Source organism: Triturus cristatus, chromosome 11, assembly GCF_964204655.1.
Source record: "Triturus cristatus chromosome 11, aTriCri1.1, whole genome shotgun sequence".
In the NCBI taxonomy this organism is placed as follows: domain Eukaryota; kingdom Metazoa; phylum Chordata; class Amphibia; order Caudata; family Salamandridae; genus Triturus; species Triturus cristatus.
The window spans coordinates 554403802-554421500 of NC_140594.1; the positions used below are offsets into that span (position 1 = coordinate 554403802).

At 46.4% G+C, this 17699-nt stretch overlaps 1 pseudogene; it reads right to left on the reverse strand.

Annotated features, from left to right (window-relative positions):
- Window positions 1-14061: 14061 nt before the first annotated feature.
- Window positions 14062-14944, reverse strand: LOC146785055 (uncharacterized; annotated as a pseudogene).
- Window positions 14945-17699: the final 2755 nt, after the last annotated feature.

A 17699-nucleotide genomic window follows, 5' to 3' on the forward strand; every position in this document is an offset into this window, starting at 1 on the left:
GAACTCACCCCTGACCCTAAACTTGCACTCCTGGGATACTCCAGGGGTTTGCCAAAAGCGGCGCGTAGAGTTGTGGATATGGGGCTGCTGTTGGCAAAACGCAGGGTGGCAATGTGCTGGATGCGTGGACCCTTGCCAACTCTGGCAGAGTGGGACAGGGACGTGTTATACTGTTGCACGCAATCAGAAACTTTTAGCGAATTGTTATCACCGCGGAGCAGGCCAAAACATTTCTGGGGGCTGTATGCGGACTACCTTAAGAGGGACAGCTTGGCACCCGCAACTGAGGAGGGGGAGGCCAGTGGCTAGGGAGCGGAAGCAGCAGTTTCCTAAGTGGTGTCATAGATAGGCTTAAAAAGTGCGTAGGGGTTTGGGGAATGAAGAGTGGGCACATCTGCGGAGTAGAGGGGGGCTGGAAGACGGGGATGTCAGGACGGCCGCTTACTGATGAAGGATGAGCTCCACTGGGAGTCACTGAGATGGGGTGGACTCAATGTACGGTTCTTATAGCTAGGTAGCATATCAGAGTAGGAATTACGGGAGGATTAGTGACTAGATACCTCTGCAGCTTCGGGAAGGGGGGGCGGGGCTAGGGGGGATGTTTTTCCCTTTTTTTGTTTTGTCCTATTGGTTTTGTTTTTACAGTTACGGTAAATAAGAAATCTGTGATTCCCAGAGGGGAAAATCGCTATAGAACTGATGTGCAGTGCTGCAATCTCTGCTGTAATTCGTGCGGGGCATGTTTGGCACTCATTGATGCCCGGCCTCAGGGATGTGGGATAAGATGTGTTGCAGCATGCCTTGCGAAACTATGCAAGCCGGCCTCAGGGTTGTAGGCGAGAAGCCATGTATGTCATTGAGTGTTTTCAGTCAATAAAAAAAAATTTAAAAAAAATAAAAAAATGTAAGGGTGCTTCTGCTTCCCTAGAAAAAAAAAACCACTCAAATAAAGCAGATTATTACGCTTGTAGTTCCCTACAGGTAATAGTGTAAGTTCACTTCACTAGTGCCAGTTTTTTTTTTTTAAACCTTTATTTACACATCAAATATTCACAGTCATGGGCCTACAACCGCCAGGGCCGGCCGCTAACATAGAAAAAGGAGGACAACAATAATACAGCAGTCATGAGAGCAGGAGCAAACTGCACGTGTAACGGCTGCAGACACCCACAACTTAACCCAACACTACAAAAAGGTTTCTTATTAACTTTTTTCTTAAAAAAGACAACAAAAAGAAACTTAGACCAGGCATAGGAACTCCATTAGCAGGAACTTGCTCTCTCATGAGCGGGGGACAACAGCGACAATGCAGCACACTATACATCAACTCGTATTACTAGTGCCAGTTTTAATTAATAAAATGTAAACAATACTGGTATGCAGTTCCTAGTGTAAGAAAAGGTTGTTGATGAAGAACAAAAAGCTCCAAAAGGAGTAGAGACTAAGGAGAGTGTTCTCCTTTTTTTGGAAAAAGGCACTCTCACACCCAGCTAGCTAGGTGTCATGCTTCATCATCGAGTCTGCTCCTACCTGGGTCGGCGCTGCAATACCTGATCAGGCGCCCGTGATGGGGCCTACTTAGCGGAGATCTTTATTCCTGAATCCCTTGGGTGACGTGCGTGTGGGGGCCCTAGAACAGTGTAGGTGATGGTTATGTGTAGGGAAATATGAAATTAAAATAGAGGGAGATGGTCCATTCAAGATAATTTTAATGAAGTTGGCCACTTCCCTAATTAAAAAAGAGATGTGCGTATATTCACTTGAGAATTCCAATAGAAGTCCATGTTCTGGTGTAAACATGGGCTTATATTGGAATTCTCCAGGGCATATTATCAAGCCCATTATCGCCGCTTTAGCGGCAGTTTTCTGCCGCTAAACCGGCCATAATTTTAATACCGTCCTTGATAATATGCCACGTAAATTGCAAAATCACAGGGTTTGCAACCTCAAAATAATAACGTATCTAAGCTGATTTTGCTATTCAGTAACAGGTAAACAAATCGCAAAATTGGTTTAGAACCCTATTAAGAATTGCTATTTGGAAGAGGCGTGTTTACTTTCATAAAATGTGATCGCAGACATGGAGGTCTGCCAGCCCCTGCAAGCCACCAATCATGTGATAGTGCTGCAGATCGGCGCATATAAATTCTCCCTACTTCCACGGACAGAGTAAATCCACAGTCGCACGCACATACACTCATCATACACTAGGGCCCATCACACTGAAATTCATACTATTACTCAATCCACACTGAATATAGGAGAAGAACCTAAACCAATCTGCATCCATCTAAAGCGAGGTCAATGGGACCATAAAGAAATTGTCCTGAGTCATGATTTTAAACATAGGGAAAAACATTTGAAACTCAATAAATGACAAGGAAATAACCACCCAACACTGATATTCAAACAAAAATCATGTTTTATCTAAATTAGTTCAATGAAAGCCAATCAATAGCAAGATCATTATTCTCATAATTACCTATTCTAGCTAAATGGGTCAGGACAGGTCTCTCAGTAAAGTCTCCCGAGTTGCCGTCCTCTCGATCAGCATCGATCCTCACGAACATAGGTTCAGGAAGAAGTGGCCTCAGACCCTCTCTAGTCTAACATTATTTATAATAAAACTAGCGAAATAAAAGTAACAAACAAACTCTGAACGTCCGTTGAGCCGCTCAGCTGAGCGAGCAGGAAAGGATGTTGTCTGGCAACATTTTAAAAACCTCCGCTCAGAAAAAATCACAAAAATAAAAACACGGAAGAAGGAAACTCGAGTTTGCAAGCGATACATTCATGAATGCTCTTCCTTGGTACCATAGCGAAGCCACCGCAGGTTTATCATAGTTCATTGTGGCTTTATTCTTTTCCAAGGGCAATTGGAAGCATGCCCGGAGCTGCTGTCCTCACGGAAACTTTTAAATCAGACAGAGGCTGTGGTCAGGTGACTTCCAACCATGTTCAGCAAGGCCTCTCGTCAAAACTCAATCACTCGAGTGCAGGCTGCAAATAGCGGCCATCTTGGTTTAGGCCAAAACTGACCATCTTAATTAAAAGAAACACAAAACAACGTTACCACATCATAATGATTATACAGTGTTAATTCCCACTAATACCCTTATGTGTATGTAATTACCTAGCCGTCTGCAACACAAGGAAGCATTATAACACGTTATTTTAAAAGCGTAAACACGAAACAAATAGCATTTTTGTGACACTCATTTAATATTTAATTAAATTGCACACCAACTTAGTTCACGTATTAATTAAGCAACATAAATGCATTCCCACGTGTAATTTCTCTCATTAGTAATGTTGGTTAGTCAAGACTTTTAAACAAAACTAATAATTAGTAATTATAAATCAGTAATTTTAATCATAACATATAGACAAAACTGGAGCTTAAAACTCAATAAATTTTCAACAGAAAACTCTGCTCCAGCAATAGTATCCAATCATAGTGAACTGCAATTCACAACCTACCTCCTGAATATTGATGAGCAAGTCAGATTGCGACCATCTGCTTTTCAGAATTATGTACAAATATCGTTTCGTTCGCAAAATTATATTCCATTCATACAAAGTTAGTGTGCTATTTGCAACCACTTTTTGCAAATGGAAATTTCACACAGACTCAGTGTTGTGTTTAAAAGGGTATGCACACCTCATACCTAGGTATGTGCTAAGGGTGTGCGAAATTACACCTATTGGTGTGGGGAAATTGTCTTGCCAACTTCATTTATGTTTTGTATACAGAAAGAATCTCTGATTCGTGGGTGGAACTCCGTGTTCAGAATTCCTAGCTGCAGTGGAACTCTTGTGAGAAATGATTTGATATTTTCTCGCAGCAAGGGCAATATTAGTTTGCATACCTCCACTCAGACGTCACCTCTTTCTCCCTGGCGTGTGCTCTGTCAGGCGGTAATGGTGGCAACTTTACAGCGCTGTAGCACTTCTTACTCCACGTATCGTTTCCGTAGGTTCGATTTCTGTCTTCTTGGTGAGCCCGTAACGTAACGTAGGTTAGTTTCCACAGATCGTTGCCATAATTGTTGAGTCGAGAAGATGGCTCGGAAACAGGAATCTTGTCGAAATATACTTTTATTCACAGGATATGAATAAAGGCCTGCAAGTCAGCGCCACAGAATACAAAGGCAACTCATCAACCTCTCAGTCTTTAATCACCCCAGCATTCTATACATAACCCCTTTGAATGCATGCCTATAATTCCATGGTACTGTGAGGTACGATACTACGAATTTTCATCTGCTGCACGAACTTACCCCATGCAACATACCTCCACTCAGAAGTCACCTCTGTCTCCCTGGATACCCCGATTTCACGAAATCCTAGTTATCTTTCCCCTCGATAGTTATTGTTAGGAAAGAGAGGGCCTTCGGCGCCAACCAGATCTTTCTCCTGATGAAAACGGTTTGACAAAGCTGGCTTGAGGCTCCATGGGGACTGCCTGGCTCCTCCAGGGGCTGGAGGCATCCTTCCATAACCAGGATGGGGTTCTGCAGTCCTGGAGAGAACTCCTCTTCTCCTTCATCGTTGAGGGTCTGGCATGCTCCAGTCATGCCTGTGACAGGCCCCTTGTCTAGGGCCCTGGCCTGGGTACTAGTACAGATTGTTGGTGTTGCAAGCTAGGCAGGATACACCTCTGCAGAAAACTGGGCAAAGCTTTCCCACTTCAGGTTATGGTCGCCTCAGCCCATTTGCCAGAACATGGTGTCAGAAGGTGCCCTTAAGATTTCACAGGCCCAGGTGAGCTCACCAACTCCAGCAGGTTTGGAAGCGCTAACATGTTCTGGTTAGAGCTGTGGCAGGACTGGTGTGTGGTCCCTGGGCCTAGGATCCAGGCATCAACAGTGCGTAGTTCCAAACTACACAGGATACACTTCTGCATTCCTGGGGAGGCTTGCCCTCCTCTGCAAGATGGGAAGCTCAGACGAGGGGCCAGTCAGAGATTTGAACTGGTCCTGGCCACCATTGACCAGCCTGTTGTTTCACAAAGCTCCCAGAATGGAGTTCCACAAGCATAGAGGGTGGGGGAGGGTGTGTTGGGCTTTTAGGCTCTTGCAGGGATGAAGATCCAACAGGTCTCGATCATAGCTGCATTAGGCCTGAGCCATGGAGTTGGGATCCAGGCAACAGCCACTGGTGTCCCAAGTTACCCAGGACACACTTGTGCAGGCCCGGTAGGATTTTCCTTCTTGAGGAGTTGGGAGTGGAAACCTCTGATTGGTTCCCAGTCAGAGCTCCAGTCTGGCTCAGGGTGCATTCCCTAGGACTGTAGCTTCATCCACTCTCCTGTGGTGTTACAATGTGCCAAGAATGAGGTTTCGCAGGCCCTGTGAGGGCTGCCTGCCTCATTCAGAGTTAAAAGCTCAGACAAGTTCTGGACAGAGCTCCAGCAGGTATGGGGCATGGACACACGGTCTGGGCTACAGGATCCACGATTGGTGCCCCAAGCTACACAGGATACAGTTGCGCAGGCCTCGAAGTCTTAACCTCGTGGGGCTGGCTGGAAGATTCTGATTGGGACCCAGTCAGAGCTCCAGCTTTGCCCTGGATATGGTCCCATGGGCTGGGCTCTATTCACCCTCCCATTGTTTCATAAAGTGCCCAGGATGGAATTCACAGGCACAGAGAGGGTTCCCCAGATCCTATGGTGTTGAAAGCTCTTACAAGTCTCAGTCAGAGCTGCTGTAGGCCCCCGGGTTCAAGGCACTGAAAGTTGGGAGTCTAAAGCGGCCCAGGATGCACTTCAACAGGCCTGGGGAGATTTCCCTTCATCGGACGGTGTGGAAACAACTGATTGGGTTCAAGTCAGCGTTCCAGTCTGACCTAGGGTGCAATCCCTTAGGCCTGGGATCCATTCACTGGCTATGGTGTTACAGAGTGCCAAAATGGGGATCTATAGGCCTGGGGAGGGCCTACAGATATAGGATAGATCTATAGGATAGAATGCTCTGACGGGTCCCTGTCAGAGCTCCATTCTGTTCTGGGACCCCTAGAGATAGGCTCCATTTGTTAGCCTATGGTGTCCAAAAGTGCATAGGCCAGTATTACGCATGCCTGGCAAGGGATTTCTTGTTCCAGTATGGAGAAAAGCTCTAACCAGGCCCCATTCTAGGGTTCAGGAGGCCTTGCCTGCTGCTCTGGCAGGGGCCCAGGGGTCAAGCTCTAGCTGCCAATCTAGTGGGGCTGTTGTACCCATTACAGCCTTCCAGAAGCCTAGAAGGGACACACAAGCAAAAACGCTTACTGGACCCCAACCAGCGCTTTAGTTGGTCCCCAGACCCTTGGCCCCATGACCCAGGCATTCCCCTTCTGAATGCAAGCAGAAAGTCAAACTCATCTTCTAGTGGAATGCATGATATGAAGAGCTATCTAGACTTTGAGGTGAACCATCTGGTTGCTCCAAAGGACATGAATGTTATGACCTGAAAACCAGGCTGACGTGGAAGTTCATATGATGGCACATTTGACACTTTTCACCCAGCCAGTGCTCCAGGAGATCAGATACATCTCCTTTTATCACTGAGAACACACAGATTACAAGAAACACCAGTCACGTTCCACAGACTGCAACAGATGGGATTAGCGGGAAGTCTGGACTGACCACAACCTTTTCTCAGTCAGGTAGGTGCAAAGCAAGTGACTTTTGGATCCATGAGACCCACAGGACACAATGGGTCTTCCCTTAAGAGTGAGCAGCCCCTAGGATTAGTAAGAGATCCAGAAGTCGGCACGGTGCAGCCCGTTAGTTTTGAGCTTCAGCCAGAGGCCAAATAACCCAGGACAGAGCGGTGAAGGTTTGGGTCCAGAGCTCAAGCTGGGCCCAAGCAGAGTCCCCAGTTCCAGAATCTGGAAACCGACCCTCGGTGTCCCAGGTCACAGCTCAGGCTCCATTGCTACAGCAAATTAAGAAGGTCTGACCAGGTCTCCAGTTTGAGCTGAGCAGGTCTGGGGCACACTTCTACAGGCTAAGCCATGGCTTACTTGCTACCGCTGGGAGAAAAGCTCTGATCAGGTCTCAGTCAGAATTCAAGTCTAAACGGGGGTATGGTACTCTACACCTAGGTTCTATTTGCTAGCCCATGGTATAACAAAGTGCCAAGAACTGTGGTCCATTGGCATGGAGGGGATTCCTTTGCTCAGCTGGGGTGAAAAGCTCTGGCTGGGTCCTTGGACAGAGCTCAGACGAGGCTAGGGTGCAAGCTGCTTGTCCTGGGCTTCCTTCACTGGCTAGTGGACTCCCCTTCCCTAGGAAGAGAAAAGGGTGTGTTCAGGTCCCAGGTCACAGGTCCGGTTTAGCCCAGGGTGGAGTCCCCTGGTCTTGGGGTCCATTGCTTGGCCTTTGTATTCACAATGTGCACAGAATATGTTTGCAGGCCCAGTGATGTGCCCGAGTCCCTGCAGGTGTTGGAGGGAGGGTATATAACGGGACAAGGAAGCTAGGGGCGGTACTCAGAGCCCCGGGAGCCATCACAGAACTGAGCAGGAGAGGGAGTCAGGGACTAAAGGGGCACCTTAATTTGAGCTGGGGTGCCCGGGAACGCTTGCTCTAAAACTGAAGAAAACAGACATGTGAGACATGGAATTGAAGGCAGAATACAATGGCAGTTTAATGAGAAGATGCAACTTCAAAGAAACTGCAAGACAAAGGCATAAAATACAAAATACAGAATTCAGATAATCACATGGAGCTCATCATGATACCCTCTGCATCTGCACTATTGTACTGTCAGAGAGAAAGAGAACGCATCTAAAAGTGCAATTGAAGAAACAAGTTACACCAAGGGGAAATGTTTCGGAGTATACTCCAGAGCATGCATTCCTGCAATTACAATGAATACATTATTCAGAGAACAATGTTTAAACATAACAGGACATTTCATATAGGTAAAATACAACAAAATGCTAAGCAGATGCAAGAGCTTCAGAGCTCTTGGGGAAAACCCTACACAGTCTGTTACCTACATACAGACAGCAAGGTAGTCCAACGAGGTCTCTGGGGGCTCCCCTTTTATATCATTTTACGGGCTCCTTCGCACGCTACTTCTACCTACGTATGCTACCCAAAAAAGCCTCGTCTGCAGATTTCACCAGACATGTCGTAATTTACCCACTTAATGCTGACAATGGACTAGGTGAAAAGGTCAGTTTCTCAATCGCTTGTCGTAAGTTTCACAGAGCAAGCAGAAAATATAAACAGATATTGTACGCGAATTTCATATATACATATATAAATCTCCTCAGTTCTCCTAACTTGACGCTCTGCGGTTGCCACTTCCTTGCAAGCGGGAAACCAACCCAGGAAACAAGTGCCAGGCCAGGATGCAGCTTACTGTATGTCGATGTCTCAAGGGGATGCTGAACTTTGATACCGAGCACAGAGCACTCGGGTAGGGTGGGGGGCTACTAGTTGGGAGCAGAAAGCCTCGCAGAAAGGGGAACTGAATATGAGTTGGGTCAGACCTGCCATCAGCCTGTAATACCCTAAAATGGCAGAGCTATGGTCAATTTAACAAAGGCCTATATACCGAAGAAAAGGGCCTACACAGCACGGTCAAGTGGGAGGGATGTCTCAGGACAACTATATGGGACAATCAGTCCCTTTCTCATTTCCCTCCTCTTGTTCATCTTTAATGAACACCATTCGTACAGCATACTTAGCTGGCGGTGGGGGCAGAGGCCATGTGGCGTCACGAGGAGAAAGCCCTCCATCACTCCTATTCGGGCCTCCTATTCGGGCCTGCTTCTATTTCTCCCTGTGATTCCCCTTTATGCCCAGTCATTGTCTCATACGGGTGTACTAAGTCTTTCCTCGAGGGAAGTGGGGGGCTACCAGGCACCTGGGGCTGGTAACACCTACCAAGGGAAGCTTGTGACGTGTTGGACCCAGGGATGGTGAGCTCTACTATGTTCAGCATAGTTACTTCTTCCCCGTCCCCCTGTTCAGTGCGTATTCCAGTGTACACTCCTGAGCTCGCGTAGTTCATACCAATTACCTTAGAACTGAATCTTTTCACCCAATGTATTAGAATCTGTACACCACAACACAACAGCAACAGCACACAAATTATAGGCATCATAAATTTTAGTACAGCAGACAGCCATGAAGGCATCCAGTCAAAACTGAACCAATTAAAAAAAACCTCTGCTTCAGCACCTCCTTCCTCATGCATCTGTTTCCCCAAAGTGTCCAAGTCCTCGATGGCCTTTGTAAGTGTTCCGTTGTCCGCACCATTAGCCAGAATGAAAGTACAGCAGGACTTCCCCACCCTTGCGCATACACCACCACTCATCGCAGTTAGCTGATCTAGAACATATCTGTGCTCTAGAACCATAAGTCTCAGAGGTCTCAGTTCTTCTTTCACGGCGTTGAACCCATCACGGGTGTTGTTGACGAGCTGCATCAGCTCGTATCGCGTCACTTGGAGCCAGCGAGCATTGGCTTTTGTCTGGAACATGGGGACAGCGCCCCCGAAGAATAGTTCAGCTTCGTTGAAGAGGAGGAATTCTTGTGGAATCTCGTGAAATGGACCATTTGAGAAGTATTTCCGGATGCTTCTTTTTCGGTGGTGGAGCAGGGTCACATCACCTGTCATCGGGTGGGTATGGATGCGGGAAATGTTCGATGCTGGTACAACCAGGTGTAGTTCATACATCATAACGATGGAACAGAGTCCTTCCCAGTGGGGTGGCAGCTGCAGATAAATGTGTTCACCGCAGGCCCAATAGATGTCCATGAGGCTGGAGGTGCCGTACTGAAGGTCCGTATTAAACATTGTGCTGCTGCAGTTTGTGTTGCGGCCCACAGAGATCGTTCCATTACCTAGGAAACAAAGGAGAGGAGACTTTAGCTTGTATGCTTTCTTTGGTTTGTATCTTGTACCCTCATTGAAAGTGTATCTTCTAGTCTCTTGTGCCCATATCTCAGCGCACTCCTCCCCTATCTTCTTATCAATACGATGTGTGTCATCTTCCTCCACAATGGCATACCCTAAGGAGGCTGCCTTACATACCAAGTCATGTGGGCCATTCCACTTGCCGCTAAAATAAATGTTGGCCTGCAGGCGCAATATTGGCCTCCACTGACAAGGGCACTGGGAATCATTATGGTTGGCTTGGCGAGTGGCATTTTGACGGGGGTGTTGGGAAGGCGAAGTACCCTAGTCTCCTAAACTGGTATCTCCAGACCTCCAACAGGCCGACGGGCATTTGCATACCACGGTAAACCCCTATCCTCCTTTCATACTCTGATGGATTTGTTACAACTGTAAATGTAACATATTTGTCATCCCACTCTGTAGCATTCACAAACGCCCATCTATTGTGGCTGAGTGGAGCTGTATCTGACCATGTATGCGACAAAGAAACAGATGTAGGAGACATTTGGCGGTAGGTGGTGGCACTTCTCTGGGAAATATCAATTTGTCTCCGCCCACAGCATGAGGGATGTGAGAGCACACAAAGCAGGATTCATTTGTGACCTTCCTCCCAACCTCCCTCATGTCTCTATACCACATGTTGTCAAACAGTGCATTGTGAACCCCATTATCCTCTGACATCTTATCAGTGCGCTGGGAGTGGAAACCAGGTATGGAATGCTGGTCATAGGTGTACACAACTGTGTCCTGAAGTTTACTAACCCAGTCTACAACTGGCGAGGCCCCTGCTTGCTTGCGAGTGATACATGGCGAATATCTGGCAGGTGCCTTTATGCCTCTGACAATCAACTCGCTCCCAACACTTCGCTTATTCTGGCGGAATGTTTTATGAGTATCTGGCATATGGGCATTCAGGGTGATATCTAGTACCATATCCCATTCTGTTGGGTTAGCAGGGGGTGTGGAAGGTGCCAGAGTGGGCGGTGCATAGGTGCCAGGAAGTGTCTCGGACTGGGGTTGTCCTAGGGTAGATCTAATGTTGCTCGCTGTACCTCCCCCTCTCTCTGGATACACCACAACCCAATGAAATGCAGTTACTGCAATCACAAATGTAACAAAGAAAATACTGATAACTGTACATATCTTTTTCAGTGAAAGTTCGGTATGCGAGGAACGTCTGTTACTGTGTCTCAGTCCATAGATGGCCATGCGATCTTCATACTCCTTCTCTTGGATAGACCATGGAAACATGATGCCCTCCTCTTGTCCATAGTTCAGGCCTGGGATGGTGCCGGGTGAACTCTCACGTGGCTCCGATGTATCCATACCTTCCTTTCAGCTATTCGGACTGCAGTGGGCGAAGAGTCTATAACCTGATAGGGTCCTTCAAATTTAGGATCTTTCCACTTCCGGACTTGTTTCTTTACGAAGATTTTTGTCCCAGGGCAAATAGGTGGAAGTCCATCAGAAATAGAGCCCTTGTTCTGCGTCCTTGATATCTGAATAGAAAGGAACTTTGCAGCATGAGTTAGAGCACACAAGTAATCAAACAATTCAGCTTTCACAATCTCAGAAGACGTTTCAGTGTCTACTTTAGGTCTGGTGGAGGGAACAACCACATTCATTGATCTGCCCGTGACAAGCTGGTGAGGCGTGAGGTGATGGTCAGAACTGGGAGCGTTTCTAAGTGCGAACAGAGCAATGGGAAGGCAATAGAGCCATTTCTTTCCAATTGTGGCACTTATCTTACTGATTTTGGCTTTGAGTAGGCCGTTAAGGCGCTCACAAATACCATTGCTTTGTGGATGATAGGCTGACGTCAATTTATGTTTTTATTCCTAACATTGTGGTAATTATGGCAAAGATATCATTTGAAACATGGCGGCCATTGTCACTTCGAATAGCATCCGGTAATCCCCAGCGACATATGACCTCACGAAGCAAAAAAGTAGCTGCGGCCTTTGCGTCACAATGGACACATGGTCCAGCTTCAATCCACCGTGAGAAAGGGCATACCACTACAATGAGGTACCTGTAATTATTGCATCTGTCAATCATGTCTATGTAATCAATGTGGAGTTCTCTAAAAGGACCTTTGGGCCTAGGTATTGTTGAGGCAACTGTCTTCATAGTTGGGTTAGGTGAATATTGTTGACAAATGAGGCACCGGTGAACAAAGAGTTGTATCTGCTCATATGCATTGGGGATGAACCACTCTGTCTGCAAAGTTGTGGACATGATATCACGAGGGACATGTGCCGGAGTTAGTGCTACTTGCAATAGTGCCTGTGGCATAACTGGCTTCCCTGTCATTGTCTGTCTGTAAATAAAATCTGAGACATCTTGTTGCACTCCCCTCTTCTTCCACAGCTCTTTCTCTTCAGGAGGGGCACTCTCCTGTATCTCTCGTAGGTGTAGTTGTGCAATGATATCATATTGCTGTGTGTCATATATAGTGTATGGGAGTGTTGTGTCACCAACTGTACTTTGTGTATCTACCTGTACTGCGACGGATGCTTCTTGAGCAAGCAGGATGGGGGCACAGGTATTTTGCTCTGTCACTTGAGATGGTACTGGTCGGGGCCCTCTGGCAGCTGCTTTTGCAGTTGTATACAATAAATGACCTGTTCACACGGTGAAAACACAGCCCATACACCTATTAAAGTTGTCATATATTTTTAGACAATCTATAAAGCAAGTGGTTACGCCATCTATACTGCTATAGGTATGAATCACCAATAAAGGAAAGAAAAAGGAATTTCATACAAAGTGAAAACTATCTCTGTAGCCCCTGGCCTGTGTCTCTAACACCCTGATGTGGTGAAAAAAATTGTAGTGAAAAAATTGTGAAAGTGGAGTGATGGTGCCTCACGGTAGCAACACCAGGGAGGATAAAGCAGGAAGGTACTCGCCTGCTACCTCAAGATCTCATCATCAGCTACCACCACTCCAAAGAAAGAAGCGTGTAAAAAAAAAAAATGGGTTAAGACCCAAAAGACAAAGTGCTAGGGTGTGTAATAGGAAATAACTGTGCAATGATTCGTGCACCAAATGCGACCCCACAACTATTAACAAACTTGAGCTAGATCACACTGGCTTTCGATTTTTATTCTGTGCTGTGTGTCTGCTCATATTAAAATGCCGACATGTTTCATTGCCTTAGGATAAACTCACGGCAATTTCTTCAGGGCGTGGGGTATTATCGCTCCACCCTGCACCACCGCTTGTCTATTAAAAACACTTCTATCAGAGACACAGGGAGACAAGAGATAGACAAACAACACATAGCAAGATTAGTTGGCATCTGATTAAAAAGGAAGAACGTTATGCAGTATATACTGTTTCCCTGACTGCATATCCTCCAAAACATTTACCGGGATGTTGCCCAACATGGGCATACCTTTACCCTCTGGCACTTGTGTGTGCGACTGTAATCACTCCTTCAAGGCTCTTCCGGTCACCTCCTAACGTGAGTCTGTAATACATAACGAAAATCATGAGGCCGTGGGAGATATAACTTCCCCATGTGACCACCACTAAGTGTTCGTTATTCAATGATAATGCTCTTGTGCCCTCTTTTTGGCATGTAATAACCCTTCTGTAGTAACTTTCACTCATCGTATGATCAAAAAAGTCCCTATACTATGTGGTAACCATTACTCCTTAGCCCCGTCGCCGACCAGTTTGTTAACCCTATAGCGTATACTCTCACTATAGCTATGACAAGCCGCATGACAGAGGTTACAATTCCTCTTTGAAAAAACCTTCCAAACGCACCCGCTAGGCTTTCCAAACACACCCGTATGGCAAGACTCACCGTGACCGAGTACGTATCCGGCATCAACTCGGCACCGCGTCTGCCCGGCTGTTGTGTATCGTGGATATACGCGTAAGCACGCTCACCACGTGATCGGACTCAAAAGTTCCTGCCCTCCCTAGGGGATCAAGTTGTTTAACACTGTTGCAGTCACCGCCATGATTAAATGGCGAAATCATCAGTAAGGGCTTCATTTTTTGCAATTTCCCACGCTCAGAGAGAAATGCATTACGATTTTGGCAACGGTGGATATGGCATCTGTCCATATCGATTAAATGGGCATTATCATTTGCAATATTCTTAAAAACCTTAACAAAAAAATGTTTTGCAAAAAATTTAAAAGTATTATAGGGCCACATATATGACCCAATCTGCCATGACATTCCCTCTGGAAATGAAATCTTGGCCATTTGTGTGTGCAGTACACTTTACTACAGCCACTTCTGCTGGCAATGTTAATGAATCTATCAATTCCTCAAGTAACTGTTTGTGCATCACAGGTGTGCCGTCAGTTTTAAGGAAGCCACGCCTTTTCCATCTCAGGATGCCGGAATGTGTTGTTGTGGTGACATACGCAGAATCTGAGTATACAGTAATCCTTTTATCAGCTCCATGTTTGAGAGCTGCAATCAGAGCTACTAACTCTGCTGCCTGTGCTGAATAATGTGATGGCAATGTTACTTGCTGTACGATGTCTAGTGAGTCAGAGGAGTCCCTCTGTTGTGCTCTGACCACTGCAGCGCCTGTGTATCTTATTCCTGTCTCTTGATCAATGGTAGAGGAACCGTCAACAAAGTAAATTACACTATCTGGCAATGGGTCTTCTTTCGCTGTTCCTGACTCATCGGGACAGTAGGTGGCACAGTCATGACTGTCATCATCAGTGGCGGCAATGGGATGAACAAAGAACGTGGCAGGATTCACAGTATGACATTTAACAACCTTCAAAGATGGTAACGACAGTATGACTTCATATCCCGACACTCTTTGTGTGGTGAGAGTTGTTTTAGCTTTTTGTATCACTGCGAATACTGCATGCTCAGTGTACAGTGTACAGTGTCAGTGGGGAGCCCATGACTATGGGGGTGCTTTTCTCAACAGCAAATGCTGCGGTTGATAAGGCCTTCTCACAAGGATAATGGCCCTTCATTACCGAGTCTAACATGCCACTAAAGTATGCAATGGGTTTGTGGCCCATGGGTTACTTCTGGGTGAGAACTGCTGTCATGACCTGTCCATTACAGTGAGTGAATAGATAGAATTCTGTTGTGTAGTCAGGAGAGCCTAACACAGGTGCGTTTGTAATCTCATCTTTCAACTTGGCAAAGGCTGATGTCATTTCAGGTGTCCAGTCAATCTTATTATGCCTGTCTTTGGCCGTTTTGACAGCTGTTAGGAGTGGTGCAGTAATGGTAGAATAGTCAAAAACCCATTGTCTAACGTAGTTCACTAATCCTAGGAACTTTTGCATGTCTTTAACTGACTGAGGTTCTGGGGTGTTTCTTATTGCCTCTACTCTTCCTGGGGTAACTCTTCTCCCTGATGCTGAAATCAGCTGTCCTAGGTACTGTACTTCTTCCTGACAGTATTGGAGTTTCTGTTTGTCTACTTTGTATCCTCTCTGTGCCAGTGTTGTAAGTAGAGCAACTGTATCCCGTCGGCACTGCTGCTCAGTGGTGCTACAGAGGAGTATGTCATCGACATATTGTAGCAAGGTGCTGTCACATTGGAAATTTGACAAGTCGTCTTTGACAACTCTGTTGAACACACTGGGGGACTCACAGTACCCCTGGGGCAATCTTTTATATGTGAATTGTCTACCTTGGAATGAAAAAGCAAATAAGAACTGGCTGTCTACATGTAGAGGGACACTAAAAAATGCATTTTTCAGGTCAATGACAGAAAAATATTTAGCATCAGGTGGGATGTTGGTAAGTATCACTGAAGGGTCTGGGACAATGGGAAACTCTGGGATCACTATGCTGTTAATTGAGCGAAGGTCGTGCACCAATCTCCATTGATCTGTGGCTGAAGTAACTGTGGCTGTGCTTGTCGGATCTGGGGCTGCATTTGGGCCATCACAGGTGTCTGTAACTGTACCTGCTGCAGCATTGGGTGCTGTGCTGGGGAAGGATAGGAGTATACTGCTTGGGGCGGCAGCGGCTGCTGCTGCTGGTAGTATTGTACTGGCACTTGAGCTTGTTGTGGGTGTCCTCTACCCACCGACCTCCCTTCATCCCGCATTTTGTTATAGCACTCCCTCATAAGGTGTCCTGGTCGCTGACAGTAGTAGCACAGTCGTGCTCCTGGCTGTGGCGCAGGTCTTTGGAAGCCGAATCCTCTACCTCTCCCCCGCATCCCAGTATTTGCATACCTCATCTGCTCATTACCATAATACTGCTGTTGTTGCTCATTGGTGTATACCTGTTGTTGCACATTGTTATTGATGGGCTGTGCCTGTAGGTTTGGTGCAGCTACCTGTGTGTTACCTCCTAGTGCATTCTGGGCGTCTTGTGGGAAATTAGTAACAGCAGTCATTTGACTCACTGGTGAAGCTACCATCATTGTGTCAGGGGTCTCTCTTTTCTTAAGTTTTTGCTGCACTAATTTAGCTGCTGCATTTTCAATTGCTAATAGCCTTTTCTTCTCCTGTTCCTGCTCCTTCTTGCAAAAATGAATGATGTGGTGTTGTATCTCTGGCCATGGTTTGCATTCCATGGCTACTATTCCATCTAATTTGTCCTGTACTGCAGTGGGCAGGCCCTTCTTCACTGTGTGGTAAAAGAACCTACAATTACCCCCTGTTACGTCCCATTTTTCTCCCAACTCCTGATGCCATTTCTCCTTCATTCTTGAAATGTACTGTGCTGGGTCTTCATTGCTTTGCATTGTTTGTGACATCAAAGAACCAATGTCAGGAACGTCAGGAAACTTCGTACGCAATTCATTCCATAGGGGTGATCTAATCTTATTGAAGGTGTTACCATCACACCGTGTGTTAGTAGTAGACAGTCTTGTGTCAATGCGTGTGAACATATCCTCTGCATCCTCTCCAATCAAGGAGGTGAGCAGACTTTTTACATCTCCAATAGCCAATGGGACACCTGCAGTGTGTTTTTCAAAGGCCTGTATCCATTTTCCAGCACCCTCTGTGAGGGGTGGGAGTTGTTTCTTCAAATTGTCCTTGTCCATAAGTGACCAAGGAACATATAGGGGGGATCTTTAACATTTTTAAATAGCAGGGGTAGCTGGCGTGTCACCCCTGTAGGCCTTGTGTTGTCATATCTACGTGAGTATTTCTGCCAAACTGTTAGGCCTTTGCTCATGTAGTCGTAATCCCAATCGTCATCTCCTGCCCCCTGCAGAATACATTCCTCAGCTGTGGCCATTTCTTCTGGTTCAAATGACCCATCTCGAGGCCAGACATTCATTTGAGGTGCATTGGCTTCTGTCCAACCTGCTAAATTATCTGAGAATGGATTGACATAATAGTCAGTCCCTAGATCTTGTTGTTCGCAGTGTTGCAGTGCCTGACACATCATAATCTTGTGGGATGTCATCAGGTCGCCCATGGCTACCTAGCACTGCAAGTCTCTCTCTCTCTGTCCTCCTCTGCCTTCTCCATCTTGTTTCTGCCCGTTCGAGCACACTTGGCAGATCAAAATTATCAAGATCCATCTGTTGTGCCTCTGGCCTACGTGGTGTGACTACGGGTGGCACTGCCTGAGGTATGTGCATGGATGGGGGCGTAACAACTGTTGGCAAGCTTGCGGTATGCTTGGGTTGGTCGTCAGGGGAGCTGCTGGGTTACTCTGAGGTGGGGCTGGGGCCATGCTTTGGACTTCCTGAGTAAAGTCTATTCATGGCTCCTGTTGTGATGGGATCATTGGGACCCCACCACTACGTGAACCCACCGGGCCTGCAGCTCCAGCCAATTCACTTAGTGTTGGTGGCTGCCTTCTTCTAAATTGGCCTAAGCCACC